At 44.7% G+C, this 19,969-nt stretch overlaps 1 long non-coding RNA gene across 3 annotated transcripts; it reads left to right on the top strand.

Annotated features, from left to right (window-relative positions):
- The first annotated feature begins 48 nt into the window (after positions 1-48).
- LOC118973507 (uncharacterized) lies at positions 49-12,285 on the top strand. Of its 3 annotated transcripts, XR_012129324.1 has the most exons (7): positions 253-395; positions 587-686; positions 2,843-2,942; positions 8,445-8,543; positions 8,650-8,738; positions 9,062-10,126; positions 11,335-12,285. It is a non-coding gene; the product is annotated as an uncharacterized lncRNA (long non-coding RNA). The 3 variants fall into 3 exon arrangements; XR_012129323.1 differs by lacking the exons at positions 253-395; positions 587-686 and adding exons at positions 49-240; positions 2,533-2,587 and having other exon boundaries at positions 8,650-10,126; XR_005062882.2 differs by lacking the exons at positions 253-395; positions 587-686 and adding an exon at positions 187-240 and having other exon boundaries at positions 8,650-10,126.
- The last annotated feature ends 7,684 nt before the right edge of the window (positions 12,286-19,969 follow it).

Genomic DNA, 19,969 nt, shown 5'->3' with positions numbered 1-19,969 from the left:
ATCCATAGACTGGAACGAGAATGACTAAGGGCTTGTAAATAAAGTTCCATCTCGTCTCGGTGCATTCCTCCGATCGTGGGCTGTAGGGCCGGGGAACTTGAGGGCGACAGCCGTTGGAGACGCGTACCCGGCGTGCTCAGCGACCGTGCGCGGTTGCGCTCACCCGCCAGGGCGGTTGGGAGGGGCCTTTGGGAACCCGCGGTCAACCAAGGTCTTGAGAGGCGCACTCTCTCATTTTAGGTATGAGTCTGCAGAACCTGTACCACACTGTGAACTTCGGGGTAGTCGAGGGGCGTCTCACTGACATTTCTGCAGCAACACATTTCGGCTTGCGACTTGCTTCACTCCTAAGAAGGAGGGAGATTAGGGAGGCACTCTGCGGATCCCTGTGTAGTGTAGGTACCTGGTCGGTCCCCCAATCCCACCACCCGGCTTCGTCCTCGCGGAGAAAACTGTGTGCTTTAAGGGCTGAGACGTCTGCAAACGATGCCTTTCCTTGCCCTTAAGAGTGCGTATGGCTTATACCTGTATTAGTGTCCGCCCGTTGGGTGGACCTTGTCATGCAACTATGGTCATCTAATCGTAGAGCCCTGCCTCAAACTCTTGTGGTGCAAACGCTGAATAAAAGTTAAAAGATTGATGATAATGTTTAACCCCACCAGGGTACATGCAGTATGGGCTTTAAGGTAAGTGTCTGAGGCCACCGTTTTTATCTTTACCCACTGCTGTTCGCTCTGAATTTTTCCTAAATCTTACTGAATACTGACCCTTTTAAAATGCTGCCTTCATTGAGGCATGCATTTGTATGTAAATTATATCTCAAAGTTGATAAAGATCTATTAAAATAGGTGGTATTAGGTGGTATTCATTTGCTACCTCCACAAACACCACAACCACACAGAGGGAGATATAATCCCATTTTACAGATAAGGAAACTGAGTCTTAAATGGATAAGGCTAATAGCAGACAAGCAACAAAGCCAGACTCCACATCTAGGACTGTCTGACTCGAGTTAAGACTTGTAATTAGTCATTGGGCAGGTTCAGGGCTAGCATAGAGATGCCTTTATCCAAGTAGAAAAAAGAGACCAAGAGCCTTTTTAGGCAATTGGTTTAGAAAAAGTGTCATGTTCCTTTGGTATATTCAGACCTTTGGTGGGGCCAGACTTGGTGATTAGAGGTTGGCTGGATTTCAAACTACACTTGCCCACACCTCAGGCAGCCATTCCATTCTTGAACACAACTATAGGTAGCATCCTAACTCAGGTATTTTATGAGTTTGTGTGCATACCTAACCACCGCCTCTGCTGCAGAACAAGAACTGTAAAGATATATAATTTTTTTTGTATTATATATGGGTGCTCATGTGATTAAACTAGTTAATTTGTAATAACTTTTATTACTTTTTTAATGGATATTCATTCAGTTACTATTATGGTACTATTACATGGACATATATGAAACTTTTAATGTGAAAAGAGGGCTTTCAAAAGTTGGATACAGCTCTACTTGTTATGTTACCCTTTGAAACAGATAAGATGAAATTGTACCTGGATTATGTTTTACTAGAAAATTAAGAGTTGGATGGAAAATAAAAGGCTGCTGTCAAGAGTGGGAGGATTAGATAGTGGATGACTGTCAATTTTAAAACCAGAAAATGCAGGTGTAATGGATGCCCTGGTGTGCCACCTTTCAGGACTGATACACTTACTCTCCCAACTGCTGGGAGTGTCAACAGTTGACAGCTCTCAGCTGAGTCCTCTCCAGCAACTGACTGCAGCCAAACAGAACCACTTTGTCCAAAGTTACATTCCTTCCCTGGGGGCATCCCACCTTCAAGGATGAATCTAAGGGGGGTAATAGAGGCTTAGCCCCCATCCTTAAGGGGGCACAACTCATGGATTGTCCCAGCTCCAGATTTCCGTTACATTTGCCTCAGTACAACTTCTGCCCAACCCTGCTTTCTTAATGCCTCTCAGGTGTTGGTACTGAGGGTACCACCCAATAAAAAACCTGCATACAGAACTTAAAATCCCAGAATTTTTTTCCTAGAGAATTCAACCCATGATGCTTGGTACAAGAAGTGGTCCTAGAAAAAGACTCTAAGATGAAATTTTAAGATTGGATCACCTACCAGCTTCTGGATCACCTACCAGTTCTCTAACAAGAACCCTGTCACTGGTGGTAGTGGAGCACTAATAGTTCCTGGAATGCTATCAGGGTTTTTGTTCATGGAGCCGAAGAATGAACTCCTCAAACAGTCAAGGTAGAAGAGCAAGGCAGAGGCTTTTATTTAGAGAGAAAGTAAAAGGACAGAGCTCCTGGTTCAGGACAGAGCTCCTGGTGCAGGCAAGGAGGGGACAAGAGAACCCTGGGGTGGTGCCTTGTCTAGGGGTTTTATAGGCAGTTGAGAGACAAAGGGCTAGGAATGTACACCTGCTAAGAGGTCCCAAATACCTTTGAAGAAACACTAAGTTTTTTATTATTATTCCTCATTATTTACAAGAATTTTACTTCTCTGATTTCCTCCCAGGTTAGCTTCTTGGTCTGGGAGCATATCACTCAAGACTGCCTGCTTTGCTCCCAAGGTGGGCTGAGTTATTGTCTGTTAAACTTTTTTAACTAATTGGGTTTTAAGATGGAATCCTTCCTGTTTTTACTATGTTGTTTTGGGGTTGCTTGCTACCTTGCTACCTAAGTTGTACCTAAGTTGCAACAAATCATTTGTTTAGAGCTGGACGAAGAAAAGCAGCACTTGGGTAAAGTCAGAAAAATAAGCTGAGCCCCCCTCAGTAGGCCAAAGCAAATCTCACAATAGATTATCCTGCTTTTGTTTTTTCCAGAGGCCCTCACCCTACTCTGTCTAAGCCCATGGTCCCTGTCTCACTATGGCAGTTGTTAAAACATCCACCAGTGGCAAACTGGAATGTTATGCTTGGAGAAGTGAGTACAACCACAGGTGGAGTATCTTGGGTTTTAGGAAACAGTAAGTATAAGAATTTTGGGAATTAGATGGCCATTTCGTGGAGGATAGGGGGTTCATTAATTTATTGAAGAAAGACAATGAAAGACTGAGGGTGATTAACTGGCAATATCAAACCAAGTCTGAAAGCCAGAGAGTCTACTTGGCAGCATATAAAATGATTCACATATCCTGCAGGAAGAAGGCAGAAAATTCTATTGGCTAGACTAGGTTAAATTCTCAACACTACCTAGTCTGCTACACCAACATCAAGGCCCTGATTGGGAAAAAATGGGATGTTGAAATTTAAAATGGGGTCAGTTGGTCAATGCACTGGAAAATCTTAAATTTCCATATTCCTGAATTACTGAATTCCTACCTTGATTCTACATCAAGGTAGAGGTTTCTGCCTTGTACGACAACATGTATCTCCCACTGCCTCTCAAGAGTCCATTCCACTCTTCACTCTAGACCACTAGAGCAATAGCCAGGATTAAGCCACAATATAGTTTATCTGGGGAAATGATGGGCCAGGTAAAGGTAGAAAAGCATTGCATGCTGAAGGAGCTGCAACTGGGCAACATGAACTGGCAAACAGGAGAGCATATATGGACCTGTGCTGCCGGAAGGGGGATGGAGTATAAAGTTGACAAAGGGAGCATGAAGTTATGACACAGGATTTAGTATCTTGGCAAAGACTCCAGGAGATAGTATTTCGTTGGCACTTGGAAGCTTGGAAAAAGCAATGCCCCACACTAAGCAAATTAGAAATACCAGAACTGTTGTGGCAAGCACTGGGGAAAGAAATCAAGATTCAGAGAAACTGAATACACTATGTGAGGCCAAAAATCCATTAGCCCACTCTGTTCTTGGAATACAGTGCTCTTGTCCAAAGTTATAGGGAATGTGCTAATGGGGGGCTCCAGCATTGTTAACAAGCTCAGTGGTAAGCTGTCCTCTGTAGGCCAAGGCTGTTGGCAGGAGCTGTTGGGAGAGAGCAGGGTTTTCTGATAGCAGTGGGGACAACAGAATTGCAAAATAATAGAAGCCAGATGGCAATGCTTAATTCTCCAAAGCAAGGTAGGAAAAATTGTCATCAGGAGTGGCAACGTCAGAGGCAGTCAGGGAGGTCTGACTGACAGAGAACTAAGCAGGAAGTTACTACAGCACAGCACCCTGAGGGACACGACAGATGAGCAGCAAACAAGAATATTGCTCAATCTATACAACCAAAATTAATCAAAGATGTATGGCCAGGAGCCTGACTGTAGCTGTGATAACGAGTCACTATCACTTTCTAAGTTTCCAGACCTGGGCCAGTTCTCCAAATTCCATTGAATGATGGAGAAGCTAGGTCCTCATGAAAAAGGACCCTGCAAACACCATGGCAAAAATATGCAGTAATGAGTGATTTTCTCAGTCCTCCCCAAAGCCATTTACTTGTGTAACTATACATTGAGGGAAAGAGGAACACAAAACCTTTCAAGGACTGTTGGATACAGGTCTGAGTTGAGATATGCTGGGACCCAAAGCTTCCTTAAAACTCCCCCCATTGGAGTGGGTGAATAAGGGGTCAGGTAATAAATGGAGTTATGGCCCACATCTGGCTCATGGTAGACCCACTGGCTCTACAGACTTAGCTGCTGGTCATTTCTCTGGTTCCCACAGGAATAATTGGAATGGTCATTCTTAGGAATTGGCATAACCCACACTTGCTCTTTGGCCTGTGGGATAAGCCAAGTAGAAGCTTGTGAAGTCATCCTACCCTCTCCATCAAGATAGTAAATAAAAGACAATACTATATGAGGGGGTACAGCAAATATTAGTGTTATCCTTAAACATCTAAAGTAAGCAGGAATGGTGGCCCTCATCATATGACTATCCCATTCACTAGTATGGCCCTTACAAAAACTAAATGTATCCTGGAGGATAACAGTGGATTACCATAACCTCAACCAAGTAGTTGCCTCCCAATTGGGGTTATGAGCCAGATACAGTATCTTTGCTAGATAAGATTTAAATGGACTGAATACATAGTATACAACCATTGATTTTACTGTATGTATTTTCTCCCATCATTACCAGGAAGGAAGACCAGAGCAGTTCACATTCACATAGGACAAGGCACAGTATACATTTACAACACTGCCTCTGAGCTATGTTAACTCTGCCCTCTCCCATAAAGACCTGGATTATCTGGACATTCTGCAGAAGATCATATTAGTCTATATTAATGATCAGATGAACAAGAATTGGCACATACATTGGAGGGCTGGGTAAGACATATGCATTCGAGAGGGCAAAAAAAGAGGTAAATGGAAATTCAGGGGATTATCACATAAGTGAAGTTTTTAGGGATCCAGTGGTAAGGGGCAAGCTGGGACATAACCTATCCCCACCAAATTAGGACACATTATCTCACATCCCACACAATTGAAAAGAAAGAAGAATGACTGGCAGGCTATTTGGATTCTGGAGGCAGCATACAGGACAGGGATCTGTAACAGATCTAGGCTGAGGTACAAGCATCCCTTCTGCATTGACACTACAACCCAGATTCATCACTTCTGTCTTGTGATGGAATGCTGCTGGTTCCTCCCAACCTTAAGGCTTGGTGAGTTGACAGAACCCAGCTCCTGATGGTCAGATCTGGACACTTGGTCAGTTAATGTCCTATGGTTAGGTGCTCAGTCTCTACCAGGGCTCAGCAGCACGTGAAGGTCTCTTTTCTGAGTGACACTCTGCTGCAGATGGCATAGATTTGCATCAGGACCCCAGGAGTTTATGTTGGGATTCTGCTCTTCACCACATGGCATCTTTTCTCACCACAGAAAACTTCAATAACTTAACCAGGGTTGAGACCTGCTGTTATTCCTGTAGTGGGGACAGCCCTGGAACAAAGAAAGAATGTGATAGCTGTCCAGGGGATGAGTGAGTTTCCCCACCAACTTATATGGCTTGGGCTCATCTCTCTTCTCTTCTGGTGCACACATGGAGGAATGAAGAATGGTGGGCAAGCTGATAATGCTTAACACTGTATTAAAAGAATTAACTGACACAACTTGGATGGAGCCAGAGTCAAGGCACACAGGGCAATGGGCAGAGAAATGGGAGAGGATAACAGGGCCAAGAAAGCCAAGACTGCAGAAATGTTTTCTGAATGTATGAAAGGAAAAAAATCAAATATTTACATTTATGTATATTTAAATACATGGTTATAGTGTTTTATGTGAGCAGTAGCCTTGTTTCTTTTATACTTACTTGCTTACTCAAGTGTGTGTGTATGTAAAATAAATACTGGCTTTATTTTGTATGCTAATTTTTTTTCTTTCAGCCTGAAATAAGCTTCTGTATAAGTTATGCAAAAATTGCTTGTTGGGGTAAATACCATTTTTTTCTTTAAAAGAACTACCAAATATTTTGAGACTTCATGTTGATTACTGATTTTCTTAGCTTATTACTAGACATTTTTTATTTTTATAAGATAAATACCAATTCCCTCTTAGCAATGATTAGTAACTGTGATTCCTCTTGGCCCTAGACTGGTTGCAAAGGAAATAGGCACTTCAGAGATATACTGGTCTAAATTTACAAGTTTAAACAGGGGTTCACAGAAAAAACTTTGCAAAAGGGCTCCTTTCCTGGCATCTAGGTTGCTAATGGGGTAGGTAGATCAGGACTTTTCTTAGAGATCCAGGCTCAAGTCCAACTCTGTCCCTTTGGACAAGCTACCTACCCGCAGTATACCTTGAATTCTTAATCTTGTATTCTGCAAAATGGAGGTGACACCTGAGAGTCTCCCTGTGAAGAGTCAGTGAGATGGAGCTCCTAGCACAGCATCTGGCTTCAGATACTTTCACTCATGTTAGCACAATGGTACATCATCCAATATCCCTCCAGGCCAACAGGAGAAAGCTGTGTTCAGGCCCTCAGGCAGGGAACAGGAAGCTTCTTTAAGGCATTTCCAGCTCCCCAGTCCAAATTACTCTGTTTATATGCTAGAAATTGTCCTAAAGCTTGCACATACAATGCTTACCTTTCTTTTCCCTTAGATGAGAGAAAAATCTGGAAGGAACCAAAATAAAAATGTAGTTTGGCCATTAAAATCTGTAGTGGAACGAACTTCCACCAAACTAGTAGGCTCCAGAGTGGTTCCCTTCTGCCACCTACTGGACAAGAAGGGAAAAGAGATTTGGAGCAAAACGATCTTCCGATTTTGTTTTCAACGTCTGTAATTTACCAAAAAAAGTGTTTTCTGATTAGTATAATTTAAACTCTCTACTGAGTTCATTTATTAATAGACTCATTTAACTTTTGTAAAGCAAAACGACAACAAAGTTTTCTAAACTCAAACACTGAAACTAAGTTCCCCGAAACATTTATTTTTACAAACTGTGAGTTTTGAAAATTGTGGAAGGAAAACAATAATTTAGTTCTTATCAGCATGATTTTTTCTGTCCCATCATTCCTATTTATATTATCCATCTTTATATAGCAGTCTTTGCATTTATTTTGCCATATGGGTTGGGAGTATCTTAGAGCATCTGAGGATTGTACCTTCCTTCAAATACTAGGTGAAAACAGTGGGGAAATAAAATCACTCCAATCATTTTGCAAAAATGAGCACTAACTTAAAATGTTGGTATCAAGATGAATATTTGTTAAGGTCTGTGTGCTTGAACTGTTTTTTTGCTGGTATATGTAGGCATGTACTTCTGCTGTTTTTATTTCTAAGGTCGTTTACTTACATGTCTATGAGGATTTACATTTTGTCTAAGATGAAGACATTGGCAGCCAAATCTCCCCAAAAAGTTATTGCTAGTGGCTCTCCTGCCCTCGGGCTTCCTGGGATTGGCCGGGTTAGTCAGCTGAGGCCCAGCTTGGGGCTGCCCCAAGCAGGGATCTTTCTGCAGGTGCTCACCTCCCTAACCTGACTTGTGAGTAGTGTGTGGGCAGACGCCATGTTTTATCTAGGGTTGGGGAGAGAGCAGGAATGTTGTAGAATCCTGCTTCGGGAACTTGGCCAAGTGATTATTCCTCTCATCCCAGTTTCTCATCTGTAAAATGGGATTAAGGCCCTTAACGGGGTTGTGTGAAGCTTAAATTTTGACAAACACCTAACATCCCAACAGGCAGAGCTGAGCTGGGGACCAAATACTGTGCTGTTCCCCACAGTGTCTAACAGCCCCAGCCCATGACAGGTGCACAATGGCGTGGCTGACCGGCTAATCAATCAATTCACTGGAGAGAGAGGCTGAATGTACTACTCCCTCTGATTTTCCTATGGGGAGAGCAGTGACATTTGCCAAGGAGATGGGAAATGGCTAGTAATGGGGTGGGGGCTAAGAGGCAAGGAAGAGAGAGGGGCAGACTGGAGGGCGGTGGGGAGGCGGGAGGAGGCAGGTCATCTAGCACAAAAAGACAATGATTGTTTCCTTGGAGGACATGGAAGTAGGGCTATGAACATGTCTTTTCCGTCACAGTTACAGAATTTCAGAGCTGGGAAAGGGAATCTGGAGATCACTGACCCGCCCCCCTCCCGGCCCAGGTGAAGCAGTCGGCAGGGAGAGTAGGAGTCAGAGGTGGGGAGAATGGGTTCTGGGGGTGGGGGGACAGGAGGGTGTTGCCTGCTTCCTCCCGTCCCCTCTCCCTGACAGACAGGGCCAAATGCTTCCCTCTTTCCTCAAGGCCACTCCAGAAGGGAGTCCATCTCCACAGACACCTCTGAGGATCGTGACGGCGCAGAACAGATGGAAAAGGAGAGCAGTGCTCCGAGTGTAACGCACTTCCTCCCTACCTCAGTCCTGTCCTCCAGTGTCCCCTGCCTGCCCTTCCGCCCGCCCACCCTCCTTTCCCTCATTCTCACCCACCAGGACCAGGCCTACCCTGGGGAGCTGAGGTCACCGGAGCTGCAAAGTGGCTGGGACCCCTCTGGTCCAGCTTGCCCTGCCCTCTGTCTCCTCAGCAATGGGCTCCTGCTGGGATCCTGGGTGACCCGGTGGGAGAGCTGGGGTGGGGGTGCGTGGGGTGAGATGAGCCTGGCTGGCTGGGACCCGGCCCTGCCGACGCTGAGGGTGCCCCACTGTCCCGTCCCTTCCAGTTCTCAGGACTTTTCCAGCTGGACGACAGTTGTGAAGCCTGTCCCTCTGTGGATAAAATGGGAGTTCCTGTGGCCAGGATTCTCACCTGGCCCTGGTTGACTAGCTCACTGCACACCTATGGGCAATACATGACTATTGACTCCATAAAAAGAGCTCTGCCCAGTGCTCTGGGTGCAACACGGCAGTGGCAGGGCTGCAAGGCTGCATGAGAGCAGAGCAAAGGCTGGAGAGGTGGCAGTGCCGAGGACAGAGGCCCAGAGGATGGCTGTGCCAACAGACGGGCCCAGAGGATGGCTGTGTGGACAGAGGGGTCCAGAGGCAGAGACTGGCTTGCTGCGTGCAGACTCGCTCTGAGTGAATGGGATTTTAGTGACTGACCTGCCACCTGAAAATAAAGTTGGGTATAACCCTTTTACCCCCAAGAACATTTTGCTGTCATTTTCTTTGGTCACATTGAATCAATAGCGAACTTGCCCTGGGTTGAAACCCATTGGCTGGACAATTGGCGTAGTCGGCAGGATTCAATGTTGACCAAGGAAAAAAGACAGGCTGTCCTTATGGGAGGGGTGCTTCAACAGGGTGCCCCTGTGAATGGGGAGACAGTGGATCATCCCCCAATGGGTATGTGGTCTGAGGTGGCTTGCCTCCTAGAGGACTGGGCCCCACCCCAGGACTGGAGGCAAGTGGAGGTGACACCTGAGGCAGTAGGGGTGGCCCTTGGTATAGTAAGCAGATCCTTTGAGAAGCAGAGTGCCTGTGAGGCAGTGGGAATTGTGGGTTTGCTGCCTCTCACAGTTTTAAAAAAGTCTACAGAGGAGACCCAAGAAATGGCGGCATGAGAACATGAGCTGCAAACTTCTGTGGATTCCCTGAGGAAGGAGATGGCATTAATGTGGGAGGAGGCAGCATGAGAGCACCAGCAGCAAGGTGCCATTGGAGACGAGATGGCAGTGCTGCCAGGTGTTCTGAAGGAGGAAGAGGCCATCAAGGAAAAGGACGAGCCCTTCAGGGAAGCACAGGCAGAGGTGGCATGAGAACGTCAGCTGCGAAGCATTGAGCTGAAGGTAAGAGGCCTTCTGAAGACTGAGCTGGCATTGTTGTGAGGTGCTGTAGCAGAGGAGGCACTCAGGAGAGTGGAGAGAAAGGTGCCATCAGCCCCAGAAATAGAGGAGGTGGGGAAGGATGGAGGGGTGGTGCCGGAGGCACTGGCACCTCCTGTATTCAAAACACGCCCACTGGTTGTACAGGAAATAAAGACCCAGCAGCTGAAAGTTCCCCAAGGAGAGGAGCAGCCCCCTCCCCAGGTTGGGGAGCACTCTATGCTCCGCCCCTATACTCAGGCTGAGCCGGTGGCTGTGGGACTTAGGGGTGGATGGAGTTGTTCTGTCGGGATCAGAGATGGGAAAGCTGTCTTCCCTGACAGTGCAGCCCGCCTTGAGGCAGTGATTACAAAATATGAGGTGACACATACAGTAGCTGAAGCAATGAGAACCCGGAAAGAAATAAGACCTGTTACTCATAGGAGGAATTTGAGGGTACTTGTGAGGGTTATGAGGACCCAGATGTGGGTTGGTTTGATACGGGCAGGAGCAGATGGAAGGAAATTAGACAGGAAGCCAAATAGGATCTTACTGGAGCTGTGGCAACAGCTGAAACCAGAGCAGCAGTTCCAGCCATTAAGACCAAAGAGGCAGAGGTCAGAGACAGAGCCATGAGTCGGGCCTGTGTGTCTGCAATACTTTTTGCTGGAGAGGCTGGAGAACAATGTTTGAGCTTCCTTGCACAGGAACCATTGCAGAGGACTAAAGGCACATAGATTGAGAGGAGAGAATCCTGGAGGGTTGGAGTGTGGATAAAATGAGAGTTCCTGTGGCCAGGATTCTCACCTGGCCCTGGCTGACTAGCTCACTGCTCACCTGCGGGCAATGCATGGCTGTTGACTCTATATAAAGAGCTCTGCCCAGTGCTCTGGGTGCGTGGCCCAGTGGCAGAGCTGCAAGGCTGCAGGAGAGCAGAGCAGAGGCTGGAGTGCTGGCAGCGTGGAGGACAGAGGCTCAGAGGGTGGCTGTGTGGGACGACTGTACAGAGAGGCCCGGAGGACAGCTGTGCAGACAGAGGGGCCTGGAGGCAGAGACTGGCTTGCTGCATGCAGACTCGCTCTGAGTGACAGGATTTTAGTGACTGACCTGCCACCTGAAAATAAAGTTGGGTATAACCCTTTCACCCCAAGAACATTTTGCTGTCATTTTCTTTGGTCACATTGAATCCACAGCGAACTTGCCGGGGCTGAAACCCATTGACAAGACACCCTCCAAACGTCTTCTGGACACGGGAGAAAGCATCTGGGGAGAGAAAGGCGGCAAGAAGGCGGGAACGTGAGTATCAATGAGCAAAGGAAAGCGGGTTTGTCAGCCCTTGCTCCTCCGCCTTCTTGGATTTTTAGGACAACGAACAAAAACCAAGGGGAGTGGTGGGGTGGCCGCTGGCTGCCTCGCCCCTGCCGGGGAGACGACTGGTCTCCGTGCCAGAGCGGAGCGGGCGGGGGTGCCCCTCCCGGGAGAACCGACTCTCTCCCCAGACCGCCGCGGCTCCCAGGCTCGCCGAGCCGCCCCAGGCCGCCTTCACCCCAGGGAGACGCCGCTGTGGGCACGGAGGCCGGACCCAGCCTGCAGCCGACAGAGGGGCCTGGGGCCTGCGGACCGGCCGCCGTGGGCGGGGCGCCCTCCCGGAGCTTGAGGACAGGCCGCCGTCCTGCCCGCGGGCCTCGAGCTGCCCACACGCGCCTGCGTGAGCGCCAGGCTTGGGGAGGACTCCGCGGAAGCCACGCGCCGGGGGCACGCGAGCGCCCTTTGGAGGCAGCAGGCGGGCCGGCGCCGCGGCCTGAGCCTGCAGGTGCTCTTGGCGGCGCGAGAGTCTCGCCAAGACAGGTTTAGAGATGGTTGAGTCCAAGTTAACGTTTGAGAGATTTACGTTTAGACTTGTCAGTTTTAGAATTAATTTTAAAGTAACTTAAAAATTTTTTCTTTTTATTAGTTACTAATTCTCATTTATGTTTAGCTAGTTTTTGCAATTTTGTTTTTTTGTTTTCAAAGTTACTTTTTTCAAAGTTTGTTTTCAGTTATATTTAGATTAGCTTTTATGATTATTTACGTTTTAATTTACTTTTAAAATTAGCAAACATTTACTTTTATGATTTTTAAAATTATTTTTAGACAGTTATTTTTCATAGTTATTCTTTACAGTTATTGTAATTTTTAGTTTTTAGTTTTTTTGTCGTTTTATTATTTAACTTTTGTTATTAATATTTTTAGTGTCTTTTTTGTAGTTGTTTCAGCTATAATTTATACATTTATTTACTATTTTAATTATTTCGTTTTTATTACTTTTTGAATTATTTATTTTCAGATGTTCAATTTTTATGTTTTTTAATTTTATGAAGTTTTTATCATAGGTTTTCACCTATTTCGTTTTGAATTGTTTTCAGAACTATGTATTGTCAATTACTTTCCTTTTTAAAGTAAAAAAAACTTGTTTTTTTTCTTTATTTAGCTTTAAAGTTTATTTTAAAACTAAGAATTACTGTTAGGGTCCAGTCACTGATACTGGACCATACTGATACAGAGACACCATACTGATTGTGGAAAGAATTGTTAGCTATTGGAGAACTAAAAAAGGCGAAAAAAGCTATTGTAGTATCACAGAGATTTTGACTGCGAGAAGCAGCTACCAGTCCAAGGGCTGAGGGAAGAAAGGGAGGAGTTTGGAGGCGGCCCCACATGGCTGGGGTTCACCCTCTGAGGAGGAGGCGCTGCCCAAAGCGACAGGTGCCCCAGGAGCTCCAAGGTAGGTTGGAAGCTGGAAGCAGAACTCTGGGGAGGGACCACTGCCCACTGGAGTGTCCAAAGGGGTGTGATGAGGCAGTTGTGGAAGTGGTGAGAAAATGGCACACTGCAGCACTGGAACCAACCATTGTTCTTAGGGGAAATACTGAGAGGAACCCCAGCACATAGGGAGGGGCATGTACCTCTCCCCAGTCTGGTCTGTCTCCCCTATTGCCAAGTCTGGAAGGGAACAGCTGTCAGAGAAGGCAAATGACCCAATACCACGAAGCAGAGGATAGAAAGGTGGGCTGGAAGCTGAGAAATCACAGCTTAATAACCAGCACATTGAGCACTGGAGTTACTTAGTTTTAGAATTGGTTTTGGATTTAGCTAGCTTTGGAATTGTTGGAGAGGATTTGATTTTTCACCCAGCATAGGATAGCTGAGTCCCCTGACTTGTTTCTGCAGTGGAGTGGGTTAGCAAGCATCTGAGGACTGTCTCCCCTGAGACTCAAGAAAATCACTTTAGAATCCAAGAAAACAAATACTGTGTCTCACTTTGTTCGTAAAGAATCCCTCTGTGTGGCCATAAAAGGGCAGAGATTAAGGGACCGACAATTCTGGAGGGGTTTCTCAGCACAATTGTCTAGAAAAGGGTTCTTCGCAGTTTTTCAGAGAGGTAATACGCTATTGTAATAGGCCACCTTCTCCCACCCCTTTCCTAACAGCAAAATAATTTTCTTCATAAATACAGAGTGTCTTTCAAAATTTTTCCAAGTTAGTATCTGTGGTTGCCCTGCAGACATCAGGATCAAGGCTCCCTGCACCCCCCCCCAAAAAAAATCCCTGGTTCTGATGAGCAGACTAATGATGCCACACAGGAATCAAGAGGGTGTGAGGGGGCTATGACACGAGGAGGCTCTGTGGGGGGAGCAGGGCAGGCACCCACGCTTGCCTGAAGTGGCTTGAGTAAAGGAGAGGTAAGTGCCTTTGTTTTTACTGTGACTGGGGTGGGGCCAGAGTGTGGTTTCCACATGCAGCCTGGATTTGTGTGATTTGAACTTCCCCTCTGGTACAAAAAAGGAAGGAGAGTGCATACTTTCTTATCAGCTTGCCCAGGTGTGGGGCAAAAGGGGAAGAGAGCAGTGGGGTTTGAAAGTTGTCAGTCATCAGATGTCACAAGTGGAGCCAGGCTCTCTATTGCAGCTAAGTTTTGTCTTGAGGCTACTCTGTCTTGCCCACCACCTGTCCAATGACGAAATATATTTCTTGAGAGATAGGATATGTTTCAGATTGGTAGAGTACAATAATTATTTGCACAGCACAATTAAGTTCTTCTCAAATCCATAGAAAATCTTATTTCCTTCCACCTGCATTATCTTACAACCCACATTGTTCCATTTTGACCATGAGAATATTTATTTATTTATACATATGTTCACTCATTTCATTCAACACCTGTTTCCTGAGCATCCCCCTCCTAAGGAAGGTCCTGGCACCAGGAGAGGCCAGGGAGGTATGGAGATGAATGAGAAGCCCTTAACCCAGATTGGGGAGACAAACAAGAAAACAGGTCATCACAACACAGTGTGACAAATCCTGTGGGCACACTGAACCCTGCCACTGACTGACACTTCCTGATGCAGTCAGGGAAGGGGTGACGTCTGAGCTGGGTCTCCTAGAGCAAGCATTGTCTCCAGGGGAGAAGGAGGAGAAGGACATGCTGGTCAAGCACAGGCACAGAGGCATGCAGGGGGGATGCCCTGTGAGGAGGATGCATTGACAGAGGCTGCTGGGCACAGGGTTCAGAAAGGTGCCAACACTGGGGCTGGCCCTGGTGTTTGACAGAGACAGCCGCATTTGGTCCTCACAGCCAGTCTACAGGAGAGTAGGAAGCAACCTCCGGAGTCAATACTCTTCCTGATCTTATGGTCCAACCACAGTTTACAAGGCCCTCTGACTTGCTATTTCTGGAATTCTTCAGCTCATCCTGTGCTTTATCTTTGGTCCCTCTTACCCCTGGGAGTGAATTTCTCTCTCCTCCACCTTTTCATTCCTCCTTCCTAAATATCTGTAGGGAAGGAGGAGGGTTGAGACCAGCCAGCTGTGAAGTGCCGGTGATGCCAGCTTCAGAGGAGGCAGAGAAGAGCTGCTGCGGGGTCTCTTTGGGTTCTGCAGACCAACATGGTGGGGAATGGGGTCTAAGTGAATCCATCAAACCTCCTCCACCTGCATCCAGCAACCCTTGAAAAGTTGTGGGGATGCCATTCTTAAAGTGGGGGAACCTGCTTTAGATCCACCTCATGCTTGTGAATTCAACAGATTGGAGTTTTAAAAATCACACAAAGCCCTTTCCTGCATTAACAGCATTGGACATGTCTACAAAATCAAAAGAAAGTACAGTTCTGCCGATTTATAATGGCATATTTTCACACTTAAATACATATTCATACAGTCAGTCTTGCATATATAGGTCTCTCAGCACACTTCCCTGCTTTGGTCTCTCGAATTAGCTTTTCAATCACCATATATACATTTCTCAGAATATGTAAGAACTACATGTGGATGGAAGAATCTTCAGGATTCTGACTATTAGAATAATCAGAAAACACATTGCTTGGATCCTCTTAAACACTTTGACCATTGACTATATGGCTGCCCACTATAGAAACAGTCCAAAGCTTTCTCAATCCTTTGGACCTCCGTCATTTTCTAAATCTACAGAAGCAGTCACACTGGAAGGTGACAGCAGAGTGCCAAACGCGCAAACCTCCAGGCCTCACATGAAGAACATCTCCACACATCTCACACCGCCGAAGGGCAACCGGAGGAGCCTTTTCAATAAGTAATCATTGCTGATGTTCCCTGGTGCTCCAGAGCAGGTCCACTCTGTCTTTCCACTTCTGGCCCAGTGGACACTGTGTCTGCCTCTCTAGGGCTTTGCATACAAGCTGCTCAGGAAATAATTACTTAATGAATTGTGGTTACTGTACATTTTAGAAGTCCTTTGAAAATAAAGGGAAAAAAAAGAATGACTCTTTACTGGTCAAAAGATAAAAATTTTGTCATTTTTTCATTTGTTCGGATGAGAGTACAGAACAATGAGACAAAATCAAACTTTTAGAGGAATTATTCATATTCTCTATGGTTTTATAATACTGCCTATTGTCCCCTGGAAATAAATGCTCCAAATGAAGTGGTTGGACTGAAGGCATCCTTGATTCTGTTAAATTTGGTGGTCTTCTGAAGGCAAACTAAACACTAGCCATGCATTACACAATATTTAGAGAAAATATAAGTAATCTAAATCAGCATTTTCCACATGTGTTTTTCAGAGCCAATAAGAAAATACATGAGACCAACAGTTTTCTCCCACAAGTTGCAATGCAGGAAAAAAGAAAACATTTATCCAGGTGCAGAGAAGTCCTATGGGAGGAAACGTACATATTTTAATGAACTCTTTCATTTCCCAAACTCTTTGATTGCAGAACTCTGTGGAATACCACATGCCATGTGGATTAGTAAGGTGTTGTAACAAAGATACCCAAAAATATAATGACTTAAACACTAAGTTTATTTCTACTTCATGTAGTGGTCTAGGGCAGGTAGAAAGCTTGCTCTGCTTCACACAATTATTCTGGATTCCCAGGTTTCTTTCATCTGTTTTTTTCCACCATCCCCCAGAACATCATATTTGTCTGTATGTTCAAAACTGGGTCACTGTCCTATAGTTAATAACATATATTGTATACTTAGAGATTGTGGAGAGTAGATCTTAAGCATTCTCACCACACATACACACAAAAGAGTTTTAACTATGTCAGGTGGTAGAGGTATTGATTATCTTGATCTTGATAACCATTCCACAATGTATATATCAAATCAGTGTGTTGCACACTTTTAATATATACAATTATATTTGTCAATCATTACTCAATAAACTTGGGGGGAAAAGAAGAAATATGTAATTTTACAAAAACAAACAAATAATCCCCTCATGTCCCACCTCAGAAAACTGGGTCACAGGCACATCTGTGCTCCAGTTCACAGGCAGAAAAGAAATTGAAGGCTCAAAAGTGCAGTATTTTAAGGGTCAGTCTGGAAGTAGACGTATCACCTTCTCTTATATTCTGTAGGTGAAAACTTTGTTATATGATAACTCCTAGCTTCAAAAAGGAATAGGAATTACATAGGCATACCTCATTGCACTGAGCTTTGCTTTATTGTACCTCGTAGATAGTTCATTTTTTATATATTGAAGGTTTGTGGCAACCGTGGGTCAAGCAAGTCTAACAGCATTTGCTCACTTAATGTCTCTGTGTCACATTTTGATAATTCTCAAAATACATAAAGCTGTTTCATTAGTTTTGTATATATGTCATTATATTTATTATGGTGATCTGTTACCAGTTTTTGTTGTTACTACTGTTAATTGTTTTAAACTGTAACAAACTGTGTCCCTCTAAGACAGGGAACTTAATGAATGTAATGTGTTTTCTGCCGGCTCCACTGACCAGCATTCTTGTCTCTCTCCCTCTTCTTAGGTCTCCCTATTGTCGAGACATAACAATATTGAAATTAGGCCAATGAATAACCCTAAAATGCCCTCTAAGTGAAGTGAAAGGAAGAGTTGCATGTCTCTCACTCTAAGTCAAAAGCTGGAAATGACTAAGCTTACTGAGGAAGGCATGTTGAAAACTGAGATAAGGCGAAAAGCTGGGCCTCTTACACCAGTCAGCCAAGTAGTGAATGCAAAGGAAAAGTTCTCAAAGGAAATGAAAAATGCTACTCCAGTGAACACACCAATGGTAAGAAAGTAGAACTGCCTTATTGCTGATAGGGAGACAGTTTTGGTGGTCTTGACAGAAGATCAAACCAGCTACAACTTTCCCTAAGCTTAATCCAGAGCAGGGCCCTAACTCTCTTCAATTTTATGAAGGCTGGGAGAGGTGAAGAAAAGTTTGAAGCTAATGCAAGTTCATTCATGAGGTTTAAGGAAAGAAACCATCTCCATAACATAGAAGTGCTGGTGAAGCAGCAAATGCTGAAGTAGCAGCTACAACAAGTTCTCCAGAAGATATAGCTGAAATGAGGAATGAAGGTGGCTATGCTAAGGAACAGATTTTAATATAAATAAAACAGCCTCCCATTGAAAGAAGATGCCACTGAGGACCTTCACAATAGAAAGAAGTCAAGGCATAGCTTCACAGCTTCAAAGGACAGGCTGATTCTCTTCATAGGAGCTAATGCTGCTGGTGACTTGGAGTTAAGCCCGTGCTCATTTATTTACCATTCTGAAAATTTTAGAATTTTGGAATTATGCTAGACCTACTTGTGTCCCATAGATGGAACACCAAAGCCTAGATAACGGTAGATCTTCTTACAACATGGTTTACTAATATTTTAAGCCCTCTGTTGAGACCTATTGCTCAGAAAAAAGTACTCCTTTCAAAATATTGCTCCCTAACTATATGCCTGGTCACTCAAGAGCTCTGATGGCCATGTATGAGACTAATGTTTTCATGCCTAACACAACATACATTCTTCAGCCCAAGGGTCAAGGAGTCATTTCAGTTTTCAAGTCTTCGTATTTAAGGTGCATTTCATAAGGCTTTAGCTGCCATATGTTCTGATTCTTCTGATGGATCTTGAAAATTAAATAGAAAACTTGAAAAGGATTCACCATTGTAGATGCCATTAAGAGCACTCATGATTCATGGAAAAAGGATAAAATACCAACATTAATAGGAGTTTGGAAGAAGTTGATCCAACCTTTATGGATGACTTTGAGGGTGTCCTTCAGTGGAGGAAGTAATGGCAGATGTGGTGGAAATAGTAAGAGAACTAGGATTGGAATTGGAGCCTGAAGCTGTGACTGAGGTGCTGCATCTCGTGATAAAACTTGAATGAATAAGGAGCTGCTTTTTATGGATGAGCAAAGAAAGTGGTTTTTTGAGAGGAAACTACTCCTGGTGAAGAGGCTGTGAAGACTGTTGGAATGACAAGAAAGGATTTAGAATATTTCATAAACTTAAAGCAGCATAAAGCAGCATCAGGGTTTGAGAGGACTGACTCTAATTTTGGAAGAAGTTCTACTGTGGGTAAAATGCTGTGAAACAGTATTGCGTGCTACACAGAAATCATTCATGAAAGGAAGAATCCATTGATGAGGCAAACTTGTTTTAAGAAATTGCCACAGCCACCCAACTTTCAGCAACCACCACCTGATCAGTCAGCAGCCATCAACACTGAGGTAAGACCCTTCACCAGCAGACAGATTCCGACTTGCTGAAAGCTCAGAAGATGGTTAGCATTTTTTAGCAATAAAGTATTTTTAATTAAGGTATGTACATTTTTAAAGACATAATGCTATTGACTACAGTTTAGTGAAAACATAAGTTTTATATGCAATGGGAAGCCAAACAATTCATTTGACTCACTTAGCCCTATAACCAGTAGCTTTGTTGTGGTGCTGGAACTGAACATGCAGTACCTCCAAGGTATGCCTGCAATCCCCTTTGTATTCCTAAATCAGGGTGTCTGAAATGACATATCCTAAACTCCCTTGCAGATGAGTTTCACTTAGATTCTGCAGAAGGGGGATAGTCATGCAAGATTGAAGCAGGGTATTGGGAAGAAGCTATTGTGTTTCAGGCAGTGCCCTGGCAGTGTCAGCAGCGGCTGCTGTTCAGTGCGCAGTGGAGACTCTAGCAGGAGCAGACATGAGTACAGGCTTATAGGCCACAGCCCAGGGACAGCAGCTGCTACCTAATCTCTGGCCAACACCACCTCCTTGACTTTGCTTCTCTAGCCTTTCCAGAATTGTTGTCAATAATTCGTTGACTAACACAGTATTTTGGTGTTAGGAGTGCTCCAAGGACACAGGCTCTCAAAAGTATGAATCGTGGGTTGCTTATTTGCCAGCTGGAAGTGGGTTATTGTTAGTCCAAAGCATGAGTAGAAAAACAACTACTTATATTAGTATCTGAGTTGGGGGATGAAGTGCAACTATAGCCAAGTCTTCAGAAGAAATAAAACAATTTTTTTCCTTTCTTGCCATTTCTAGGGATCTGGGGACAGAGTGGA

This window comes from Manis javanica, chromosome 3 (genome assembly GCF_040802235.1).
Source record: "Manis javanica isolate MJ-LG chromosome 3, MJ_LKY, whole genome shotgun sequence".
NCBI classification, from domain to species: Eukaryota; Metazoa; Chordata; class Mammalia; order Pholidota; family Manidae; genus Manis; species Manis javanica.
Note: the sequence above shows the minus strand (reverse complement) of the source record. Positions and strands in the feature narration are given on the sequence as shown.